Consider the following 18,211-nt stretch of genomic DNA (forward strand, 5'->3'; position numbering starts at 1 on the left):
AACATCACATTAAATGATCTGTCCATTACACATTTAATTTTTTTTAAACTGTGATAGTTAACTACATCCGGTTGATACTTACATACGTAACTTCAGGATCACCAATTTCCAATCCAAGGTGGTGTGCCAAATCTGCCTCGTGGCCCACGATATCAGCCCATCGATGCTTCAGCTGGTGGATGGTGCGCTCCACTCAAAGACCTTGGCCATGTGCCAATGCACCCTCTCCCAGAGCTCCTTACCTTTCTTGGTGGGTTAACCCTGGTTACTCTACTCCCTGATAACATCATGTTTGAAACATAATGGGCCAACAGTCAGAACAGCCAGATCAGGCACCCAGACTCTTCCTTTGGCACGTTCTTTGCCCTACCCTTTCCTGACATGGCCACATCTAGTCCATAACCACTAACTCCACAACAAACACCCCTTAACTTAGCCCCTACCCCTAAAATAGTAAACCCCTAAATGAACAAACACTCGACAAAAAAATTACAATAACAAGACAGTTTACAACAACAATACACAATAGACACAATTAGGAGAAGACAGGGACAAAGCAGGCACCAACAATGTGAAAATTCACACTAATACCCCAGCCAATCTCTAAACCACCTCCAACACCCAGCACAAACTAACAGATTGTAAGAGTAAGTGAATCTAAGGGCCAGATTTAGAAGGCCCTATCGCCACCGGAGCGCCACGTTTAGTGACACTTCGGTGGTGCTATGCACTGCAAGGTGGCCTTAAGCATTTTTTTGTGGCTTAACACCACCTTGAAAATATGGCCCTTTCACACGCAGCACTTTGCGTGGAAGAGGCGTTTAATGGGTGTTGCTGTGGGTGTGCCACAGTAACAGCCATTGTATTTTGATGCTGCCACAGATTTTTGAGTTTTCAGAAACCTGAGGCAGCACCAAAATCTAACCCCATGCCAGGGGTGGCATTAGCACGGTGCAACAAGCAGAAATGCTATAATTTCTGTTCTTTCTATTTGTGCTGCATTCTGCACATTCAGCACGCACATTCTGCAGCACACATAGAAAGATCAGAAAGCCATTGAGGATTTTTTTTGTGTAGGAAAGTGTGTCTTCCTACACAAAAACCATCTCCTCGCAGCGCAGCCATCCTTGCACAATGGCACAAGGCTCGCCAGCAAAGTTAGGACCTGCGCAGCGGGCAACACAGTGGTGTGCTGTATTCTATTAAATGCGGCGCACCCCTGAGTTTTGACAATGATGGAACGTGGGGCTGCAAAATGTGGTGCAGCATTGCGATCCATCATTTTCTTTTCAATCTGGACTTAACTTTCACACTTTCTAGTTTTCAGGCTGCCATACCCATTGCATAATTTACTGGGTGTATCCCATCCGTTTCTACGATTTGCATGATTGTTTATGATACATCGCTGCTGAAATGGCAAATGCGTGGTGCCGGCACAATGCATTACCACTTCTGCAGTCACTTCCATGCACTGGTGTCCATGTGTGGCTTACAACAGGTGCAAAAGATGCAATGCACCATGCAACAGGAGCAATGCTTGGGTTCTGAACAGTGCAATTAGCCTAAAGTGTGGAATCTACTGGAGAGGACTGTGAAATGCAGGAAATCACACCTAGGGCATACTTCCATTGGTCCTGGGTTTATATCTACCAAGTTTTATGTTTGCTTATGTGTGACATTTCAGTAGTCATAGTGTGCTTTTGTATGACATTTCAACTTCTTTGGTGGGTTGTTTTGAGTGTCCTTTTATTATGAGGGGAACAAAGTAATTATTGTCATGTAAAGAGACCTATTTTCAAAATTACTTCCTTTTGTAGCTTGCGGTAGTCTTGAGTGGACTTAGGTAGCTGCGGTTGTGCTGGAAATTTATCACAAGTGGGCTAGTATACCCACTGTTTCCTGGTACTTGCCAGAGCTGGAGACTGGGGTGGCACCACATGATAGGTTTCAGTCACAGAGGGCAGTGTCCAGGTGGTGAATCTGGGCTGTTGTAATTCTTTCATGCCCCTGTCACTTCATGACAGGTGGGCTGGCACATGGGCCGTGGAGTCAGTCTAGATTCAAGGAGTGCACAAGCATTCTCTTCACCCAGCCAGGGGAACAGCAGGCAACATGGCAGCACAGCAAGGCAGGAATCATGAGCTGTCTAATCACACTTAGTTTGTCACAGCTGTAACCAGGATACACATCTGAATGTCCCCCACAGTCATATATGCATGTGAATATTGTTGCTGGGGACAATGGCCCTCTCTATTGTATTCCCAATTCTGCTTAATCTCTTTATTCATTCAATCTGTCCAGAAGCCTTCCATATTGTCAGGAATTGGGTCTCTAGTTAGCAGAGGTATACACCCTTGCCCAAGTAGGGACCACAATCCTAATCAGGGTAAATAACAACACCATCCAAATCTTCCTTTTGCCCACCCTCTGGTAGCTTGGCACTGAGCACTCAGGTTTAACTTAGAAGGCAATGTGTAAAGTATTTGTGCAATAACTCACACAGTAACACAATGAAAACTCCACAAAAATACACCATTTAGAAAAACAGATAATATTTATCTGAATAAAGTAAGGTCAAAACAACAAAAATCCAATAAGTACAAAATTATACTACCCTTTTTAAAGGTTTAAAAGAGTTTTTGTTTTTAAGAAACAGTGGTTGTATCCTTGTAACAGACAGTACCTGGGATGCATCAAAAATAACGATGCACCGGGACCACGGAGAAGGAGATGTGTGGAAAAATAAGGTGCTGCATCAGATTTTTGGGTGCAGCACAGACGATGTGTTGTTTCTTTCCATGCTGCAAGGTGATGCGTCGATTTCCAGGAGCACAGCTTTAGTTCCTTACTGCGATGCAGGGATATTTTGACACCGAGGGAAGATGCGTTGAAAATCCTTGATGCGCTGGGAGAAGGAGGCGGCACTGCATCAATCCGGTCGGCGATGTGGTGAAATTTTGGCCGCAAGGCAATCACTGTGTCGGATTTTGGGCTGCGGAGCTGGCACTACATTGTTCTGGTTGGCGAATTTCCGTCCGCAATGAAGTGCTGCGTCAATTTCTGCAGGCGTTGCATACATTTTCCAAAGCACAAGGGTTTCTAGAAAAGGTGAAGTCTTTGTTGGCCCTGAGACTTCAGAAAAAGGAGGCAAGCTCAATTCAAACTTTGCCTTCCTCCTAAAGTGCCCTCATTACAACCCTGGCGGTCGGTGTCAAAGTGGCAGTAAAACCGCCAACAGGCCGGAGGTAACAAAAATGGAATCATGACCATGGCGGAAACCACCAACAGATACAGCCACTTTAACACTTCGACTGCCACAGCGGTAGCAACAAACACAGTGGCGGTAAACGCCAACAGACAGGTGGAAGACAATGTACCACCCACCCAATTACAACACGCCCATCCGCCAGCTTTTCCGGGGCGGTACCAACACCATCAAAAGTACGGCGGAAACACTACTTTGAAGGGAAACCACTCACCTCTCAAAACTCATGGAAGAACCAGGACACCATGGAGCCTGAGCTGCAGGTCTTCCCCATGCTGGTGTTTCTGCTCATATACCAGGAGTACCAACGACGGCGACCACGGTGAGTACTGCACCTAGCACATGGGGGAGGGGGGAGGAAAAAGAGAGTGACACACACTCACAACACCCCCAACCCCACCCTCACCCCCAAACACCATACACACAAACACCTGCAACAACATTATATATACACCCGTAACCCTCTGGAATAACGCAAGGACAAAAGTGATTGAGTCAAATGAGTGTTATATTAGAAATAGTTAGAAATACGTTAATAATTCAAAAACAGTATTTACTAAATATACAATATGTACAAAAGGCGGGACAATGTCCACTCAAAATGTCCGTGGCCCACTGGGCCAAAACACATAGGTCAACCCCACACTTGACTCCTGCCTCAATTTGGATGGAACACTGCAGGGGCATCAGGTCGAAAACACACAGGCACCTCAGGGGGACGGAGAAGGGGGGCACCTCAGCCGGAGATGGTACAACGCCAATGCTCCTGGAGGAGGCTCCATGCCCACTGCTTGGTCCTGGGGAATGCAAAGCCACAGTCTCTCAAGTGGGTGAGGTGCCCACTGCTTGGTCCTGGGGAGTACAAAGCCACAGTCTCTCAAGTGGGGGGTTTGCCCACTGCTTGGTCCTGGGGAGTGGAAGGCCACAGTCTCTCAAGTGGGTGGTTTGCGCACTGCTTGGTCCTGGGGTGTACAAAGCCACAGTCTCTCAAGTGGGTGGTTTGCCCACTGCTCTGTCCTGGGGAGTGCAAGGCCACAGTCTCTCAAGTGGGTGGTTTTCCCACTGCTTGGTCCTGGGGAGTACAAAGCCACAGCCTCTCCAGTGGGTGGTTTGCTCACTGCTTGGGCCTGGGGAGTGCAAGGCCACATTCTCTCAAGTGTGTGGTTTGCCCACTGCTTGGTCCTAGGGGAGTGGAAGGTCACAGTCTCTCAAGTGAGTGGTTTGCCCACTGCTTGGTCCTGGGGAGTACAAAGCCACAGTCTCTCTAGTGGGTGCCGGTTTTCCACTGGTTCTGGAGGGGGCTTGGCGCCCAGTGTGCTTCATCCTGCCAAGGATAGGGTGAGTGGATGCCTTCTCTCACTGGTTCTGGAGGGAGCTTGGTGCCCAGTAATGCAGCACATGGGGTGTGCAAGCTCACAGTCACTTACCTGGGTGTCAGATCCTCATGATTTTCTGTGGGCAGGATGCATGACACACCATGGATGCATGACTACAGTCCATCCGCCGACGGGGACGGCTGTACAGTGGTTGCAGTGCCGGTGCAGGTGGCAGTGCTGCAAGTGGTGGGGGGAGGCTCTAGCCCTTCCCCTGCAGCCTTGGATGGCTGCCCACTGGGGCTGCTGCTGCTGGTGGCGGTGCTGCTGGCGGTGATGCTTGTGATGGTGCAGGTGGCGGTGCTGGCTGCCTGCAGCTGGCAGTGGTGGCCGCTGTGCTGCCAGTGGTGTGGGGATGCTCCAGTCCTTTCCCTGCAGCCTCAGATGGCTGCCCACTGGGGCAGCTGCTGCCGGTGGTGGTGCTGCTTGCAGCAGTGCTTGCAACAGTGCAGGTGGTGGTGGTGGCCATGGTGCAGCTAGGGGTGGTGGCCGCAGTGCAGGTGGCGGTGCTGCCAGTGGTGGGGGGAGGCTCCAGCCCTTCCCCTGCAGCCTCGGATGGCTGCCCACTGGGGCTGCTGCTGCTGGTGGAGTTGCTGCTTGCAGCAGTGCTTGCGATGGTGCAGGTGCCGGTGCTGGCCGTGGTGCAGCTGGCGGTGGTGGCCGCGGTGCAGGTGGCTGCCGCGGTGCAGGTGTGGTGCTGCCAGCAAAATGAACAGGTGTTCAGAAATTGAAAGAGCTTTCACTCGATGAATGTGCAGATGGTGTGCCTGGCGGACCAGTACATCTCCTATATCAATGCAAAATATCCTGGGTCTGTGCATGATGCCTTTATCCTGAGAAATAGCAGCATCCCATACGTGATGGCTCAACTCCAGGCTCAACAACCAGGATCGCGGTGAGTGCCTCCTGGAGAGTCGGTTCCCTGGGCCTGTCCTCCCCCTGTCACACAGCACTCCTCCCAGCTTCCCTGTTGTGCTGTGCCTCTGTCCCCTGAACTGTGTGCCCACTGCCACTGACCCCAGGCCCCCGATCGTCCTGGGTTTGTAGGGTGGCCTGGGTTCCTGTAGTGGTGGACACACTGCTGATTGACTTGTCCTGGGGACAGAGGTATGGGCCTGCCGGGTGGGTGCTGTGGTGGTGTTTCCTGAGGGAGGAGGCTCTGTGGTGGTGTGAGAGTGTGCCTGGGTAACCGATTGTCCGGAGATCCCTGATGGGCCAGGTTGGTCATCCAGATACAGGTGAGCAGAGCCACTGCCATCACTTTGGGCCTCTTCTGAGGGGGGACTGGATGTTGCTGGCACCTCTTCTCCGGTGACATTGGCTGGGGGACCTGTGGGGATGTAAATGCAGTGTTATTGTTTCTGTGTGTGACATCATGTGCATGGGTGTGTTGCCCTCTATGGTTGTTGTTGCCCTGGCAGATTTGCCTTTGAGTGAGTAGCTTTTTGTTGGGATAAGTGATTCTCTCCAGCGTGCATGCAGTGGTGATAGGTGTCCATGCAGGTCTGTGAGGGGTGTCCATGCATTGGTGTTACATGCAGGGCTTGGTATTGGGATGAGTGGGTTGTGATAGTGGGGTATGGGGAGGTGGTGAAGTGATGGGAGTGAGGGCAGGGGTGGCGGTTTGTGATGGCATGCAGGTAGGAGGTGATAGTAATAGAGAATTGACTTACCAGAGTCAAGTCCTCCTCCTAGTCCTGCCAGGCCCTCAGGATGCATGATTGCCAAGACTTGCTCCTCCCATGTTGTTAGTTGTGGGGGAGGAGGTGGGGGTCCACCGCCAGTCCTCTGTACAGCTAGTTGGTGCCTTGCTGCTGTTGAATATACCTTCCCCCGTAGGTCATTCCACCTCTTCCTTATGTTGTCCCTTGTTCTGGGGTGCTGTCCCACGGCGTTGACCCTGTCCACGATTCTCCACCATAGCTCCATCTTGCTAGCAATGGATGTCTGCTGCACCTGTGATCCAAATAGCTGTGGCTCTGCCCGGATGATTTCCCCCACCATGACGCCAGCTCCTCCTCAGAGAATCTGGGGTGTCGTTGGGGTGCCATGGGTGTAGTGTGAGCGGTGTGGGTGACGGTGTGTGGGGTGATGTGTTAGGGTGTGTGATGTAAGGTGCGTGGATGGTGTATAGGTGATGATGTTATGTGGCTCTGGTTGTGTTTGTGCTCTTGCTGTCTCTCTCTGGTGGTAATTTCTATTCGTAAAGGGTTGTGGGTAGTGAGGGTGTGTGTTTTTTATAGTGGTGTGGGGGTGGTGTGTGTATGTGTTTCAGGTGTGTGTAGTTTGAATTGACCAATGTAGTGTTGTTTTGCTTGTGTGTGTGTATTTTGAGCGTGGCGGTATGTACTGCCAATAGTTTAACACCATTGAATGTCTGCCACAGTGATTCATGGGTTATAATGCTGTGGGCCTAGTTCTGTTGGCGTCACAGAGTGGGTTTTGCTAACACCAGTTTATCGCTGACCTTTGGGCTGGCGGACTTGTGTGTGTGGCTGTATAGTGACGGATTCGTATGTGTGTGTCATAATATGCTTGGCGGTTATCCGCTGCGGCAGCATTATGTTGGCCATATCAGCCATGGGATTTGCATGGATACACCCAAACAATGTCCAGGGAACACATGTCTTACACATGCAGCACACCATTTGGCACTGTGTTGCGTGACTCCAGGTTTTAGACGCCATTCCAAATCACACAAAGTGGCTTTGCATGTCCTCAAATATCTGACTTAGGGGTTTGCATCACACATGCACCACAATGTATAGTGTAAGTATGAGGCACTTCTCTTTTACATATGCCCCTAGCTCCATCGACAGACACAGGGATGGCTATAATGTCATACATTGCAACATTGTTGCTGTTATGTTTCATACTTCAAATATACTTATCAACAAGTAGGCTATTCAAATATCTGCCATTCCAGAAATGCTTGTTGATGATGCTGTGCCGGAAGATATAGGCATCATGTGCACTCCCAGGGTATTTGGCCAGCATATTGGTGAACATCCCAAGACTAGGGGGGTGATTCTAACCCTGGAGGTCGGTGATAAAGCGGCGGCCAAACCGCCAACAGGCCGGCGGTCGAAAAAATGGAATTCTGACCCTGGCGGCAACCGCCAACACAGCCCGCCACATTAACACTCCGACCGCCACATCGGTACAGACAAACAGCGCGGCGGTCACCGCCAACAGGCAGGCGGCAGACAATGTACCGCCCACACTATCATAACTCACCAATCCGCCACCTTTTCAGGGGCGGGAGCCCCGCCGATAAAACACGGTGGAAACAGACTACGAACGGGAAAACGCTCACCAAAACACACTCCACGAGTACGGAGGACAGCATGGAACCCGAATTAAACATCCTACCTGCTCTCGTCTACCTGCTCATCTACCACGAGTACGAACGCCGGCGCAGACGACAACGGTGAGTACTGCACCTACGACACACGGGAGGGGGGAGGAGGGAAGCTTACGCACACACATATGCGACCCCCACCCCCCCAAACAATGTACACACCAATGCAGAGCAACAATGCACAGTGACACCACCCAAACCCCCCTGAAAAATGCAAAGACATAATTAAATTGTGAAGAAAAATGTATATAAAAAATAGACTCTGATAAATATAGGTCAACTATGCAAAATATCCATACCAAAATAATACTATATACACTGCCATGGAGAACCGAGGCAATTAGTCCTCTACATCAAAGTTAAATAGAACAGTCCGTGGGCCACAGTGTAGCGACACAAGGGCAAAGCCCACACAGGAGACCTGAGTCCTTTGGAGAGAACACTGCAGGGGCATCTGATGAAAAAACTACAGGCACCTCAGGGGGAAGGGAAGGGGGGGGCACCACAGCCACATGAGTCCACGACGCCAGATCCACGAAGGGGCCACCATGCCCATTGATGTATCCTGGGGAGTGCAAAGCCACAGTCTCTCAAGTCTCTACAGTGGGTGGGTTGCCCACTGTGCCATCCTGGGGAGTGCAAAGCCACAGTCTCTCAAGTCTCTACAGTGGGTGGGTTGCCCACTGTGCCATCCTGGGGAGTGCAAAGCCACAGTCTCTCAAGTCTCTACAGTGGGTGGGTTGCCCACTGTGCCATCCTGGGGAGTGCAAAGCCACAGTCTCTCAAGTCTCTACAGTGGGTGGGTTGCCCACTGTGCCATCCTGGGGAGTGCAAAGCCACAGTCTCTCAAGTCTCTACAGTGGGTGGGCTGCCCACTGTGCCATCCTGGGGAGTGCAAAGCCACAGTCCATCAGGTGGATGACAGTCTCCACTGGTCAAGGAGGAGGCATGGTGGGCACAGTGTACCATAAACAGTGCTTGACAGGAAGGGCCCAGCGGAGCGGTGCTTGAGACGGCGGTGCCCAGCGGAGCGTTGCTTGACAGGAAGGGCCCAGCGGAGCGGTGCTTGAGACGGCGGGGCCCAGCAGAGCGGTGCTTGACAGGAAGGGCCCAGCGGAGCGGTGCTTGACAGGAAGGGCCCAGCGGAGCGGTGCTTGAGACGGCGGTGCCCAGCGGAGCGGTGCTTGAGACGGCGGTGCCCAGCGGAGCGGTGCTTGACAGGAAGGGCCCAGCGGAGCGGTGCTTGAGACGGCGGGGCCCAGCGGAGCGGTGCTTGACAGGAAGGGCCCAGCGGAGCGGTGCTTGACAGGAAGGGCCCAGCGGAGCGGTGCTTGAGACGGCGGTGCCCAGCGGAGCGGTGCTTGACAGGAAGGGCCCAGCGGAGCGGTGCATGACAGGAAGGGCCCAGCGGAGCGGTGCTGAGACGGCAGGGCCCAGCGGAGCGGTGCTTGACAGGAAGGGCCCAGCGGAGCGGTGCTTGAGACGGCGGTGCCCAGCGGAGCGGTGCTTGACAGGAAGGGCCCAGCGGAGCGGTGCTTGAGACGGCGGTGCCACATACGGTGGACATATTCCCAACATAATTGGTGCCATTGATGGGACCCATGTGGCCTTAGTCCCCCCAAAAGACGATGAGCAGGTGTACAGAAACAGGAAAAGTTACCATTCTATGAACGTCCAGGTGGTCTGTTTGGCTGACCAGTACATCTCCCATGTGAATGCCATGTTCCCTGGTTCAGTGCATGACGCGTATGTGATGCGTAATAGCAGCATCTCTTATGTGATGGAACAGCTACAGAGACAACGTGTGTGGCTAATAGGTGACTCTGGTTACCCCAACCTGCCTTGGCTATTGACCCCAGTGAGGAATCCCCGGACCAGGGCAGAGGAACGGTACAATGAGACCCATGGGCGAACTAGGAGGATCATAGAAAGGACCTTTGGCCTCCTGAAGGCCAGGTTTAGGTGCCTGCATTTGACAGGGAGATCCCTGATGTACTCACCAAAGAAGGTGTGCCAGATCATCGTGGCCTGCTGTATGCTTCACAACCTGGCATTGCGACGTCAGGTGCCTTTCCTGCAGGAGGATGGTCCAGATGGTGGTGTTGAAACAGCTGTGGAGCCTGCGGAGAGTGAAGAGGAGGAAGACTCAGAGGACGACACAGACAACAGGGACAGAGTTATCCAACAGTATTTTCAGTAGCACACAGGTAAGAATCACCCACGCCATTTTACTTTTCCTGAAAGCCTCCTGCTTCTCGACTTTGTCTATGATCCCCCAGTTCTTTTAAACTGATGTTTGATTTTCCCTTCCCTTTTCAGTGCTGTATGACCCACTGCGTGACTTCTGCTTGGTTAGCCCATGGACTAATGCTTATTGATCTCGGTATGTGTTCAGCACAAAGTTAACAGAACATAATTGATCTGTAATGTGTTATACATTTGTAAATAATACAGCCTGACTCCTGATTGATTTCAGTGCATTGAGTGATTTATTTTTTGTGCTAGATAATGGTACATGATATTAACACGGTGATGGGTGGGGGTGGAGTAATGTCCATGGCAGAGTCCAGTTCTCAGTCTCACAGGTGCATTGTCCATATGCCTGTGGAAGGATGGAGCAGGGGCAGTTCAAGGTTGGACAGGGTGGCAATGTGGGACAGTGGGATGACTTCAGGGGGTATCTCATGCTGGCGGGGGTCTTGACATCCTACTCTGTCTATTTTTTTTATCTCAGGCTCCTCTTGCGGGGTGGTTGTTCTTCAGCAGGAGGTGGGGTTCTGGTGGCCTGTTGTTGTGGTGGGGCCTCCTGTCCACTAGCGCCGGCAGAGATGGTAGGCTGTTCCTGGTCCGGGCTAGTGACAGGGGCCCTGTGTGGTGCCACATGGTCCCGCAACGTGTCTTCTATCCGGTTGAGGGCCTGGACTATGCTCCCCATAGCGGTAGAGATGTTGGTGAGTTGATTGGTGAACCCCATGTAGCGTTCCTCCTGCTGTGCCTGGATCTCCTGGAACCTGGCCAGTACCGTCGCCATCGTCTCTTGGGAGTGGTGGTAGGCTGCCATGATGGTGGTGGGGGCCTCTTGGAGAGTGGGTTCCCTGGGCCTCTCCTCCCCCCCCTGTCGCACAGCAGCCCTCCGAGTTGCCCTGTTTCCCCCGACCTCTGTCCCCTGGACGGTGTGCCCACTACCACTGCCCCCAGGTCCCTGTTGTTGTTGGGGTGGTGGGTTAGCCTGGGTGCCCTGTAGTGGCAGACACACCGCTGATTGACCTGTCCTAGAGACAGAGGCATGGGCCCGCTGGGTGGGAGCTGTGCTGTTGTTCCCAGAGGGGGTTGGGTCTGCTGTGGCCTGTGTGTGGGGAACCGACTGTCCAGAGGTCCCCGATGGTCCGGGCTGGTCATCAGGTTCCAGGTCGACAGAGCTGCTGTCATCACTGGGGGCCTCTTCCGGGGGGGGATGGACATTTCTGGACCCTCCTGGCCGGTGTGTTGGCGTTCGGGTCCTGCATGGGGTAAGAGAGTATGGTTATTGTTTCTGTGTGTGCTATTGCGTGCGATTTATGGGTGCCCTTGTCCCCCAGTGCTGTCATTCCCTTGGGGGAGGTGTTGTGGGGGTGTTTGGGGGGGGGGGTATGTGCAGTGGTCATGCTTAGGTGATGGGTGTCCATAGTTTGTGGTGGCATGCAGGGGTTGGTGTTGGGTGGGTTGTGCTGGAGAGACATTCTCAGGGAGGATGTGTGATGGGGGGTTGGGGTGAGGGTGGTGGTGGGGGTTAGCATGCTGGGGGGGGTGAAGTAGTTGAGATTGTACTTACCAGAGTCCATTCCTCCGTGTACTCCAGCGAGGCCATCAGGATGCAGGATGTTTAGTACCTCTTGCTCCCATGCTGTGAATTCGGGTGGAGTGGGTGGGGGTCCCCCGCCAGTCTTCTGCACTGCGATGTTGTGTCACGAGACCATCGAGCGCACCTTTCCCCGTAAGTCGTTCCAGCGTTTGCGGATGTCGTCTCGATTTCTGGGATGCTGTCCCACCGCGTTGACCCTGTCCACGATCCGCTGCCATAGCTCCGCCTTCCTGGCTATAGTGGTGTGCTGCACCTGTGAGCCGAAGAGCTGGGGTTCAACTCTTATAATTTCCTCCACCATGACCCGGAGTTCTTGGTTTGAAAAGCGTGGGTGCCTTTGGGGTGCCATGGGGTGGTGTGGATGAGGTGTGGGGTGGTGTATATGGTGATGAGTGTGTTGGTGTGTGGTGCTTTGTGCTTCTATGTGGTGTGTGTGATGGTGTAGTGTGCCTCTGTGTGATGTAGCTCTCTATTCTGTGATGTGTCTCTCTCTCCTTCGTCTCTGATCTTCGGTCGTAGGGGTTTGTGGGTGATGTGGGTGTGTGTTTTATAGTTGATTGGATGTGTGGGAGTGTTGTTTGTATGTGTGTCAGGTGTGTGTATTTCAAATTGTCCAATGTGGCTGTGTTTTGGAGCTGTGTGTGTATTTTGAGCGCGGCGGTGTGTACCGCCAATGGAATACTGCGGTTGAAAGACCGCCGCGTGGATTCGTGGGTCAGAATGGCATGGGCGTGTTTGTGTTGGCGTGGCGGTGGAGGTTTGGTCATCTCCAGTTTTCCGCGGCCCGCTGATGAGGCGGCCTTCCTTGGATGTCGGGTTTTTGGCGGATTCACAGTTGGTGGTCAGAATGACCGTGGCGGTTTACCGCGGCCGCAGCGGTAGTATGGCGGAGTTCTGACCGGCGGTATAGGCCTTTTACCGCCGAGGTCAGAATGACCCCCTAGGTGTGCTTCTGGTTCCTGTACAGTTGGGATGTTTCAGCAGGGGGAACCAATCACACGTGTGAAATCCATGGCACCTTACACATGGGGAAATCCCATACAGGCAAATAAGCAGTGTTTGGTCTCCAGCTGTTTTTGGTGGCTTTGGGGAAGAGGAGGTAGTGGTGGGTGAGCTGGATGATGGCATCCAGGACAGAGGATAAGAAGGCAGAAAATAATGCCTGGGGAATTCCTGCCATTTTGACTGTTGTGACCTGGAAGGAACCAGATGCAAGCATATGGAAAACAGTCATTAGTTTAACCTGTGGAAAAATGTTAGTGGGCCTGGCAGTTGGTGGCAGGACACTAGGCCCAATCTTGTGGAGGAATTCAGTGACTGACTCCCTCCTAAGTCTTTACAATTTGATGACCTCATCCTCCCTGAGGTTGATGAGGGAGATGCGTTGTTGAAACACACACTCCCTCCTCCTTCACTGCCCACGTGGTGGTGGTCTTCTTGCTGTCACAACTTCCAGGGCATAGTTGAGCTTGCCAAAGTGGTTTTGGATGTTCAGGTTTTATTTCTACCACTGCCACTCTGTCATTTCCTACACCTGGGCTACCCATGTCAAACTTTTTGTGCATTTCTGGCTTTGCGTGCCTCATCTAAACAATGCACCACACATTGCCAAACCCCATAAATATCACTGTATTAGACTTGCGTGAGATTTTGAGGGGCAACGTCTCTCTCTCAGCAGGTTTAGGCAGAGCTTGTGCCAGATGAAAGCCTTAAAAAATGGCACATTTGGGCAAAAGCATTTCCTATGTCACTGGGACAACAATTTAATTCTGTTTAATTTCATTTCTTGTCTTGTTTTTATGATATGGCTATATAGCCCAAACTTTACTTAGTTGGTGACAGAAAAACTCCCATTTCTGGAGTAAGTGGTAAATCATGGATGATCCTAGAGGATACTTTTATGGATTCACCTCCAGCACAGGGATAATATGTTGAAGATAGTTCTGGGCCTCACAAATTGGAGGAGTCTATGTTTCCACCCAACTGTAAAGTTGACTATTTGCAGTGTAATTGATTCTACACTGCAACCTTTATTGGAGTGAGAAGATAGAATGCTAAAGTTGTTTACTTCAGTTTGAAAAATATCTTTGATCTGGGATAACAGGATTGCAATCGTTCAACAAGAAACTGCTGGTGACAGAAAGAAACTTCTCCACTCCTTCACATCTGTATTCCCAATTATATTCACTGGTGTGACAATAGCACACTGCGAATGAAAACCTTTAAATTACAACCTAAAGTGTTGTAGAGCAATACATCGGTGTGCACTGATCTCAAATCCATAGATCCCATAGGTAATAATGCTTAAGTAAAATATGTCATTGACCATTATGTTTAAATTTGACTACTAATGCCATTGTTAGAACGAATATGTCACCTTCATTTAACTACCTTTTATAATTCTATTCCAAGATATTATTTCCCATACCTCCTGCTATGGGTCACTATATTGCAATTATTTACACACACAATCAAGTGTTCCCATATTATCATGTTGAAATCTAAAATGCAGAAATTACGATGTGGAGCACCCAGAGAGTGTGTGAAGAGGGCTAGGAATAGTCCCCTTCTCGGAAACAACACTCTCGGCCTGAGGATGAAGTGCTTGGCTACACGAGACTGTGAGGATGTGCTGGCTGATGATAACACACTTCCCAGATGCCTTCTCCCCATCTGTAGGTATATGTGTTAATAATATAAATGCTACTATATTCTGAGGTTCCATTGTTATGCGTTTATGTGTTAATTAAAGTTTTTCTGCCGAATTCTGTGAGCTCAAGGAATTCTTTCAGTGTCATTGTCCATAACAGACTACCCAAAGTCCAAGTGTTTTTTTAAATGTCTCAGATTTGAGGTGGCTTGGTATACCATAATACGTTATGTATTTACAGAAAATACTGAACTTTACTGTTTCGCTGTCTGAAGTTAAAAAAGAGAAACATGCTTAATTATGGTGTCCAAAGTAGGGCTTCATTGAAAACATGTTCTGCCGTGTAAAGAAGTACATTCTGTCTGAATAACTGAGGGGGTCTGAAGTTACTGTCAGCAAGACTCAGATAACAATAGACGTGACTCCAATTAGGATGGTTTTGTTTTGTTCACGAAGAGGATGGTCGACATTGGTTGCTTTCAGGAGTACGGTTTGGCATGTTCTGTCTCAAAATGCATTCCCTTGCATACAGAATAATTGAGCTGGTATGAAGGAAATTAAACCAAGATTAAGAGTCCCTTGATGTAAACCAAAATCTACAGAATTGACGGCATTTATGCAAATTATACATAAAATGTGATTTTATGTAATAAGAGCAACCACATCTGAAAAATTCCGTGTGAGTATAGAAGTATATAGGTTACTATGCAATTTATAATTAGCACTGTTGCTGTACGCATTGAATGTGCATTTTGCCCATGCTGATCATTTGTTGACCAATTTTCAATCACGTAATCTCTTTCTAAACTCTTCAGAGGAACTCATCTATGCTGACTTTGAAGCCACAGAATAATTCAAGATTGAAATTTAAAAGAAAATTGAAAGGCCTACATCTACCATAACGCCAAACTATGTCAAAATGAAGTAGCTCCCCAAAACTCATACTATGCCAGTTTCAAAGCAAACGTCCATGTTTTTCAAAAAACGTTAATGTATAAAGCAAATCAAAATGTATAAATGTGGAAGAACACCACAATATACTTTAATTTCAATGTAGTGTATGAACCATACCTGTCCACCAGAATACCTTTGTAGTGCAGTGGACGTGAACAGGTTGTACGCTGCATTGGTAAAGAAAGAGTTTGGACAAAAGGGAAAAGCTTTCCTCGTATCCCTTGCTTGTTTATGTTTTTGTGTACTATGAGGTGCCACGTGCACAGCTCACTGATGTCACGGTAAGCAAAGTGAATGCACATGGTGCCATTAAGCGCCATTTGCGTTCACTTTAATCTGTGCTCGGGTGCATAACTCTGCCCTCCAAGCCCTGAGCACTCATGTGCGTGGGAGAGGGACGACTGGAAAAGGGATAATGTCCACTTTCGAGCACTACCTCTTCTAAATTGATCCTTGCTTGGGGATTGCATGGAACCGTGATACCAAGAAGAGAGCCACCCACTAACCACCAGGGAAACATTTTCTTTGGGAGGGATCGGCCCCCTGAACAGGAACAAGTGTTCTTCTCAGGGAGCAATAGTTTTTCTGCCCCTGGAGGTCAGATAGGGTGTGATTACCCACAAGCTGCCACTAGAGGCATATCTCACTAGCCACCAAGATTTCTTTTGGAGGAAAAAAGTGGTGTGTGTGTGCGGGGCACCCTCATTTCAGGCCATGCTTTTACCAAAAAGGGACAATATGGACTATCTGCCTCACTCTGCCCTTCACCCCCAATGAGTGCAGAAAACCCAGAGAACACCTGTGCAAACCATAATTAAAAGAAAGAACGTGTGAGGTGCACCCACCCTTTATTGGCCCCAGAAGTCATTCTGCCACTACTGGGGTGGAAAAGGGTGGGATCCCCTGGTGGCTTCCTAAACACCAAGAAAAAATGCTCAAGAAAAGGCGGGGTGGGAGTGACCTGCCCAGTAATAGGGCACACCCCAAGAACAAAATGAGGTCAATGGTCATTTACCTCTAGGAGGCAGATTGGAGTGGTTTACCTCTTGTTTACCACCTAGGGAGACAGAGAGCCCACTAGACACCAGGGAAAATGCTAGAAAAAAGGAGTGATGATGGCTTAGCTGGGCATTGGGCCATGTCTCACCCTCACTTAGCACCCACAACAGGAACTGAGGAAAACTGTGATCATATTAAGTCAACAGGGTGTTCGGATGGTGCCTTTTTTGATCTGCTCCTGTCATGGGCCCTAGACCAAGTCACACACTTGGGGTACCGTTTTCATTAGGAAAAGTTGCGGAATGCTGAGTGCTAGTGGTTTTGGGGACCATTACAGATTCTGGAACTTTTCATTTACAGGAACATTAGGAAAAGGCATGATTTTAGCCAACGTTTAAGGTACACTTGTGTTTCCAATACATATTGCAAGTAGATTGTAACCACAGAAATTTGGAAAATAGGACAATCACTTAGAAAAATGTAAAAACTGTAGTTAAAAATATTGTTTTGAATCACAACAATTTTATCTGCATATTCCTGTAAGTTTGGGAGATGGTGATCTTAATGCAGCAAAACGTTTGTCGATGATGCTTATTGAAAAAAAACACACACTTTCTTGCACAACACGTTTTTTCTCATTTTTCCCCAAAACTACAACATGGTGGTTTATTTTGTATTTTTTCTGGGTTCCCACCAGAAGAGTCACCAACCCCTGGGTTCCTTTTTAAGGACGCAAGTGTGTTCTAAATACCTTTTATAAATAAAAGGTATGAAGGCGTGAGTTCAAAGAGCCCCCAACAATAAAACAGATCTCAGTACTGTGTTGGGAAGTTGGGCGGGGGGGGCTTTGAAAAGAATCATCAGAGAAGGGTTAAAAGTAGATACATGAAAACAATAAATTGTATTGATGGTGGAAGGATATTTTGTGGAGGTACATCACACTTCAATTATGGATTTTACATTTGGACAGGTTATTTTAGGTAAGCAAGGTGTATGAACTCATATAATCATGTATCAGGTTGGACAGCAAAACTGTGAACATTTTGCTGCTATGTCAGAGAACAAACTTCATGGTATGAAATAACTGCCGTTATAATAACTAACAAGCATTGACTACAATGGAATCTGGAAAATGCTTACCTCCTTCAGCTAAGCAATTAATGAATCCATAAAATAACAATGTGAAATCACACACTATTTAGAAAGCAATTCCCAATACTCACAACATACATTTACAGTGGTAATTTTTTAAAAAAATGAAATCAATTCAAACAATGCATAGACATAGAGTATCGAAATACACCAGAGACAATTACAACAAGTAATGAAAAACATTGACACTTAAATAAAGCAAATTGCAATTAAAATATGGATATTAAAAAGCAAACATGAAATGCATGTATCCTACAATACACAACCATGTTTGAAAGCTATGAAAAAGGAAAATTAAACGCAATGAAATTGTATTATTAAAGTTAACTACCAGATTGACAAACTGATTGAAATACATGAAAAGAACTAGCTTTGTAAAACATACATTTTTTGTTAAATTTGGATTTTAACATGTAAGGCATTCACACACTTTGGGGGTCATGCCAAACTCCGGTCAAGAAGACCACCCCAGTGCTGGCCGTCTCCCCACCGGACCCATTACATCCTTCCCACTGGGCTGACGGACAGGAACCAATGTTTCCGCCGGTCAGCCCAGTGGGATAGACGCAGCAGCATTGCTCCCGGCTCATAATTAAGCCGGCGACAATGCTGCCAC

At 49.0% G+C, this 18,211-nt stretch overlaps 1 long non-coding RNA gene across 2 annotated transcripts in view; it reads left to right on the plus strand.

The window, feature by feature from the left end:
* The window catches only part of LOC138283344 (uncharacterized), a 338,849-nt gene that overhangs the window by 298,576 nt on the left and 22,062 nt on the right, over nucleotides 1–18,211 (plus strand). The gene's annotated exons all lie outside the window — the stretch shown is intronic.

This window comes from Pleurodeles waltl, chromosome 3_1 (genome assembly GCF_031143425.1).
Source record: "Pleurodeles waltl isolate 20211129_DDA chromosome 3_1, aPleWal1.hap1.20221129, whole genome shotgun sequence".
In the NCBI taxonomy this organism is placed as follows: domain Eukaryota; kingdom Metazoa; phylum Chordata; class Amphibia; order Caudata; family Salamandridae; genus Pleurodeles; species Pleurodeles waltl.